Below are 7,780 nucleotides of genomic sequence, written 5' to 3' on the forward strand. Positions count from 1 at the left end.
GGTTTCACCATCTGGAAGTGTGGTCCTTACAACTGCTGCCAACCCCATGATCACCCAGATAGCTTCCTCCTACAACATCTTCCAGTGCGCAAAGAGGAGGACACTGAGATGTCACTTAATAATACGACTTTTGTTTGCTTTGAACCTGGACCTGCTACCAGGCATGAACCTCTTAGTAGACCCACACTCTAGAACTGAGAAGACTTGTGCAGGTCCAAGTGTGGTATCAACCACCCAAGGTGTAGATGCAAGCATCCTTCTGAAGTCTTGTTATATAGTACTCTGGAAATGACACCCTGTGGTTTAGACATTTTCTGGGCATCCAAGTAGATTTTACCACTTCAATGAAGCCCCATAGTTATAAATTAAAATGTGTTGAAAATATTTCTGTCTTGTTCACTTTATTAAACAGTTCTCACTTTTCTTTTATACGGCTTTAACACGAGCGCTGGTAATATAGGCAGCAAGCCTAATAATTAGCCGCGATAAATTTTATGACCCTCCAATGGGTTAAGAATTCAGCTATGTTTTCTAAAGTCTCCCAGCTGTGCTATTCGACCCGGACCAATGTAAACAGGAGGAAATTTGGGATATAAAAACATCACTGGGAGTCCAAAAATGTTATATTATTTTTATTGATACAGAATTTTCAGCAGTAATAAGTGAGGCCATAAGTTTAAAGTTAATATTTTCACGTTGAAAGCCAAGGTGTTGCATGTATCCAGTGATGGGCTTAGAGGTGTCTGACTATCCCCATCATAGTCCTTGAGGTTTACCATGATCGTTGGTGTAACACCTGGAGTAGTGGATCCACTGGACCGTCACCAGCGATGGCACTAACCTCACCAGGGAGCGGAGTCTAAGGGGCCGCTGGTTTTCACCAGAGCCCGCCGCAAGGCGGGATGGACTTGCTGCGGCAGGCGACCCCCAGGTCGCTACCCCTGGCTTGGTTGCTAGTGACGGCAGACGAGGTGTAGCAGGAGCAGCAGACGTAAGATGGTGCTGGCAGAGGTTAATATGCGTAACCGCGGGCAACTGGCTGAACACAGGAGAGCAGGGACCAGGAACTGGGACTGGGGGCCAGGTATCGGACAGGAATCAGGAACAAGGACTAGGAATCAGGAACAAGGACTAGGAATCAGGAACAACAGGGAGCTGGGCCAAACGCTATGGGAAGCATGTAGAGGCTCCAACACTAAGGACAGGGCATGCTGGGATTTATAGGGGAGTGATTGGGTGCAACTACCAATTGGGAGCGCACTGCCCCTTTAAATCTGAGACAGCCGGCGCGCGCGCGCCCTAGGAGGCGGGGACGCGCGCGCCGGCCGGCACAGCGGGAGACAGGAGCGTGGAGAGGTGAGGCGCCCCCCGGGGCCGAGGTGACAGCAGCGCCGGGTCCCCGACTATGGACACCGGCTGCTGCATAGGGCAGGTAGCGGTCGCGGCGGCGGCCCGGAACGCGGGACGCCGCCGCGGCCGTAACAGTACCCCCCCCCTTTGGCCTCCCCCTCTTTCTTGCCTGCAAATGGCACAGGAAGCCACAAAGTCTTTGACATCTTGGGATAGGCTGGGCCACCAGTAGTGGCGAGAGATCCGTTGGCCGGTCTTACGGACTCCCGGGTGCCCGGCCTCCAACGAGGAATGTCCCCAGTTCAAAATACCTCTTCGAAGCGCAGGGTGAACATGAGTCTTTCCGGGGGGTACTCTCTGAAGAGTGGAGGTGACGACTGGTACTAGGCGATCAGGCGGTATAACGTGGCAAGGGACCTTCTGTAAGTTCTTCCGGTGGTGAGAGGACACGACCTTAGTCTTGGGTACGGGGAGAGGGTACACCTCGGCAGAGAAGGCATCCGCCGAGTCTTGGTCTTCTGCCGGTAGGCCGGATAGAGGCTTGGCCGGGACAGGAAATGACAAAATACACTTGGTCTGAGGTGACTTGAGACACTGGTGGGAACAGTCCTGACCCCAACTGAGAATCTCCCCGGTTCTCCAGTCCAGCTGAGGGGCATGTTCTTGTAGCCACGGGAGTCCCAGGAGGACCGCGGGGGAAGAATGGGGCAGAACGTAGAAGGATATCTCTTCTTGATGTGAAGGACCCACCTGGAGGACTAAAGATGCGGTCTGGTAGTACACACGGTCGGTAAGAATTTCGCCCGTGACCGAGGAGATAGTCAGGGGCCTGGCTAGTCGGGTCACGGGTAGCCGCCATCTTTGGACCAATGTTGCCGCAATAAAACTGCCTGCTGAGCCAGAATCGAGGAAGGCAGTAGTCTGATGATTTTGTCCTGAGGGAGTCCGGATGGAAACAGGCATAGACAGACTTGGAATGGTGGCATTCGCACCTAGGGACACCTGTCCCACCGGACCTAGGTGCGAGCGTCCTCCGGATGTTTGGGGACGTAGGGAACATCCCAGCCGGAAGTGATCGGAACCACCGCAATAGAGACAGAGATTCTGCTCCAGGCGCCGGATTCTTTCATCAGGCGTCAGGTGAGCCCGTTCCACCTGCATAGGAATCTCAGGAGAGGGCTGGGACATCGAAAGGTCAGGATTCTGGAAAACCGGCGCCAGCTGGGGGTGGCGACGGGAATGGGTTAGTAAATGTTCATGCCGAACCTCCTCCTCCCTCTCCGAAAAACGAGTATCAACTCGGGTGGCCAGTAGAATGAGTTCGTTCAGGGAGGTAGGCAGGTCTCGGGCAGCGAGCACGTCTCTCACTCGACTAGACAGGCCCTTCTTGAAGGTGGCCAACAGGGCGGCCTCGTTCCAGTCCAATTCAGCTGCCAGGGTGCGGAACTGGATGGCGTAGTCACCGACAGAGGAGCTGCCTTGAGAGAGGTTGAGGAGAGCAGTCTCGGCCGAAGAAGCACGGGCAGGTTCCTCAAAGACGGAGCGAAACTCGAATAGGAAGGCCCGGAGATTGGCAGCAACAGGATCATCACGGTCCCACCGTGGCGTGGCCCAGGCCAGGGCTCTACCCTCTAATAGGCTGATGATGAAAGCCACTTTAGAGCGCTCGGTGGAAAACTGACTACTCAAAAGTTCAATGTGCATGGTGCACTGAGTCAGGAATCCTCTGCACAACTTAGAGTCCCCAGAGTACTTGCTTGGGAGAGCCAGTCGGAGTGAAGAAGCAGCGTCAGGAGATGGTGTGCGCTGGGCAGTAGTCTGCTGCTGTAAGGCGGCAGTGAGTTGCTGGATCTGCTGTGACTGTTTCTGGATTTGTTGAGCCTGTTGCGCGACCACTCTGGCGACGTCACGGAGATCTGGCACCTCGCCGGGATCCATGGTTGGAGCCTACTGTAACACCTGGAGTAGTGGATCCACTGGACCGTCACCAGCGATGGCACTAACCTCACCAGGGAGCGGAGTCTAAGGGGCCGCTGGTTTTCACCAGAGCCCGCCGCAAGGCGGGATGGACTTGCTGCGGCAGGCGACCCCCAGGTCGCTACCCCTGGCTTGGTTGCTAGTGACGGCAGACGAGGTGTAGCAGGAGCAGCAGACGTAAGATGGTGCTGGCAGAGGTTAATATGCGTAACCGCGGGCAACTGGCTGAACACAGGAGAGCAGGGACCAGGAACTGGGACTGGGGGCCAGGTATCGGACAGGAATCAGGAACAAGGACTAGGAATCAGGAACAAGGACTAGGAATCAGGAACAACAGGGAGCTGGGCCAAACGCTATGGGAAGCATGTAGAGGCTCCAACACTAAGGACAGGGCATGCTGGGATTTATAGGGGAGTGATTGGGTGCAACTACCAATTGGGAGCGCACTGCCCCTTTAAATCTGAGACAGCCGGCGCGCGCGCGCCCTAGGAGGCGGGGACGCGCGCGCCGGCCGGCACAGCGGGAGACAGGAGCGTGGAGAGGTGAGGCGCCCCCCGGGGCCGAGGTGACAGCAGCGCCGGGTCCCCGACTATGGACACCGGCTGCTGCATAGGGCAGGTAGCGGTCGCGGCGGCGGCCCGGAACGCGGGACGCCGCCGCGGCCGTAACAGTTGGAAGGACAATCATCCATTTAATTGCCACAAGCTCTATCTTTTATGACTTATATGTAGTTCTTACTCTTTACAAAGTACTAGACAGACCACACATGGGATATTGTGCACTATTTTGACCACCAATAGTGTTCAGGGGGCTTGAGGAGACTGTTTGAGTTCGGTAACTTCTCAGAAACTCAATGATAGGCATTAGATTTACAGTTAGAAGTTAGATCTAGCCCTAGGGCTGCCAGAAAAGACATGGATCCAGCCATAGGCTGTATCCATGTTTTAAAGGACTCCCTAGGGCGGCATCTTCTCCAAACACCTGGAGTCAAATGCTGAGCGCTCGGGTTCGGAGAAGGTGCCGAACCTGGACAGTTTCCTCAAGTCCACTCAACACTAGTCACCAGTGTAATAGGAAGACATAAAGGAACCTGAACAGATATAAAAGTGGACAACCAATAGTAATTTAGCCCAAGATTACTTGCTAAATGGGATAAAACACGGAAAAGAAATTTTAGTTGACACAATTAAGCTGGTAAAATTAACTATAGCAACCAGTGTCAGGCAGCTGCTGACAAAGCAAGTCAAATCATGGGTAACATCAAAAGAGCAATTGATTCTTAAAACTTATCAAGAGCATAGTTCTATGACTTTACAAATTACTAGTCAGACTGCACATAGAATATTTTCTACAGTTTGAGCACCAGTTCAAAAGAAAGACATAGAAGGTTCAAAGATGGGCAACCAGAGTAATAATTGGAATGGGTGGACTACATGATATAGAAAAATATCAAAAGGATAGTTTAGGAAAATGATAGATGGCATGGCTCGATAATTATATTTATACATATATCAAAGGCCAATACAAGTCTTTCCAACGAACTGTAGCTATAACATGGAGGTATCCTCTATATAGGATTATAGTGAAATGGCAGTTTCTACACCAACATAAAAAGGAGTTGGTTTCTAAATAGTTAAATGTTTTCAGAGTCCCAAGTTTATATTCTAATGGGGTTCTAATGCTAAATGCTTGGCTCCTATTGGATACTTTCACTTAGTTCCACAGATCTCTACAATGCCTAACAGTGAGGTGTAGGCAAATAGTTGTAGCCACTTCAGCTGCTTTGATGACCAGGCCCAGCCTAAAGCCCCTCCAGGTCCTGGAATGAAGCTACTTCTATTTAAATGGCATAGGGGATGCTTGACAATATATATAGAGCCCTTTAGACTGGCCCTCCTAGGTTACTGAAAGTGTTCACTGGGCTGAGCTCCCTTGACTTTCAGGGCATTCTATCTTAGTGGAGTATGGCTAAGAAGTGATTTGCCCTAGTCATATATAGTAAGTAGAGATGAGCGAAACGGGTTCGGGTTCGAGTCCATCCGAACCCGAACTTTCGGCATTTGATTAGCGGTGGCTGCTGACCTTGGATAAAGCTCTAAGGTTGTCTGGAAAACATGGATACAGCCAATGACTATATCCATGTTTTCCACATAGCCTTAGGGCTTTATCCAATTTCAGCAGCCACCGCTAATCAAATGCCGAAAGTTCGGGTTCGGATGGACTCGAGCATGCTAGAGGTTCGCTCATCTCTAATAGTAAGGCCAGACTGGACCAGGTGGTCTTTTTCTGCCAACAGTCTTCTATGTTTCTATGTTACAAACTAGCCTCTAGGTCAAAGCAAAGTACACAATCTACTTTACGTATGCATACTTATTGTAACTGGAAAACTGCCCAATAGGTATATACAACTGGTGGGACAGGAAACTTATGTTGGGCATTCGGTTAATAGGGACCATACAGATTTGTTATTAGATACATTACGTTAGATGGATAACTAAGTAGAGAATGTGATGGTTGCAATGTAGAGATCAAGTGTTGGCCTAACCTGCGATAGAACAGCTTGAATTGCCATTCCAAGAATCTGATGTGTTATTGTTGGCTGTTCAAGATCAACTCTGTGGTCCTGTCATATTTGTTGCATAGCCAGGTGGTCTGGGGGTTAGTGCTCTGTTGTTTGTCTTACATCTTGTAAAAACCATTTATTTGTCTTAGAAAGCCAACTATTTGTTTACCTCATGCCATTGGCTCTGCTATGTATTCCTACTTTGCACCGTGAGGCAGATGCTAATGCTTTGCACAGTATCTCTCGGCTTTGAGGAACCTTGTATGAAAGTATTCAACTAGACCTTCTCATGCAGGCTGTTCCTCTAAGAAACTCTGATTTCCATCACGTGTGTGCCATTTCCTGGTCAGGTCTGTTCTCCAATCCTGTACTTTCTTTATGTAGATATCAGGAATAAAATGTTTCATCATAAGAAGTGCAATATTAATTGTATACCATCCCTATGGAAAGTAATTATACCCATGCCCTTATCCATTGGTGTACCAATGTTCTCTTATGTACTGGTGTTCTCTTACGTAATCTGTTCCTCTTTCTGATTTTCCTGAAAGCTGCAGCTAACTCCTGTGGACTTTCTGAAGGTGCCCAAACACAATAGACAGAACTAAGATCAGCTTAATTGGCTGCCATATGGTATTGGCTATGGGATGTGTATGGGGGCCACGTGACTTCCCACAAGCACAGTATGGAAAGACCCACAGCCAAGGGATATTATCCATAAGGAATTAATTAATGGCCACAAGGGGCAGGAAAGCTGACAAATGTCCTTTAGCGGAATTGGCCTCAGCAACAACTCCCCTGCACCAATGTACAGGACCCAGAATGAATTTTCCTGTATACCTACAAGGCACTGACCACAGCATCAACTCATCCCTAGGTCTACAGGAAGAAATCTCTTCACATGTCTTCCTCCGATCCTTAAATACCCAAGTGGGAAGTTTCTAGATGCCCTCGGAAATTCTGACCTTATTGATCAGTATCAGTAGGTGATCATAATAAGAGCCAGTATTACTGAAATAGCTTATAGATGTGTATATGTAATGTGCTGGGCATGTACAGAAGTATTGAGATTGAGATCATTGCTATCATAGTCGTTTGTCTTTCAACATGTTGAAAGACAAACGACTGCAACGATCAGCCAGCATTGTTCATGTCCGCTGATCGTTGCCTTCTATTACATGGGGCGATTACCGGCCGTAACGTCCGACAATCGTTCCATGTAATAGGGCCTTTAGGGTCACAAAGTATCCAGTGTCCCACCCTTACATGTCACTATTGCCACCCATGCCATATCTGGATCCACATTGCACGTACCAACCTGCAGCAGCTGGTGTACCAAATTCAGGTTTTCTTTTGTCAGTTTCCACCTGTGCTCATGACCTGCCTAACTACTGTTGGGGGACAACTCTTTGTGCCTCCTTCTTCCCGGATGACTCAGCTCCAGCTGCCTTCCCTGCTTTCTCTGCTTCCTGCAGCGCTCGTCTGCCCTTCCCTTCAGGGTCCTGACTCCGTCCAGATGGCTGTATACATTGGTGGCAGCTGCCTCTTCTGGCCTGCCACCTTTCATGTACACCTAGAATCAATCTGATCTGGCTGTAGACTAATGATGAGCAAACTTACAGTAGATTCATCCGATTCCAAATTGGATGGCGCAGACATTGATTGCCTTAGCCTTTAAAATGATGAGAGTCATAGGTCTCCTAGGGCTGTATCCATTTTTTCAAGACAGCCTATGGCTGTTTCCACGTTTTCTCGGCCTCCCTAGAACTTGAGTTTCAGCCAACAGTATTCAAATGCTGAACAATCAGACTCGCACATTCTCTCAGTTGCGCTCTAATGGCCATCTCTACATTGGACTCTGCTCTATTCTGGTGCCTTGCGTTCTTCCATCTG

The sequence above is a fragment of the Dendropsophus ebraccatus genome, chromosome 7 (genome assembly GCF_027789765.1).
Source record: "Dendropsophus ebraccatus isolate aDenEbr1 chromosome 7, aDenEbr1.pat, whole genome shotgun sequence".
NCBI classification, from domain to species: domain Eukaryota; kingdom Metazoa; phylum Chordata; class Amphibia; order Anura; family Hylidae; genus Dendropsophus; species Dendropsophus ebraccatus.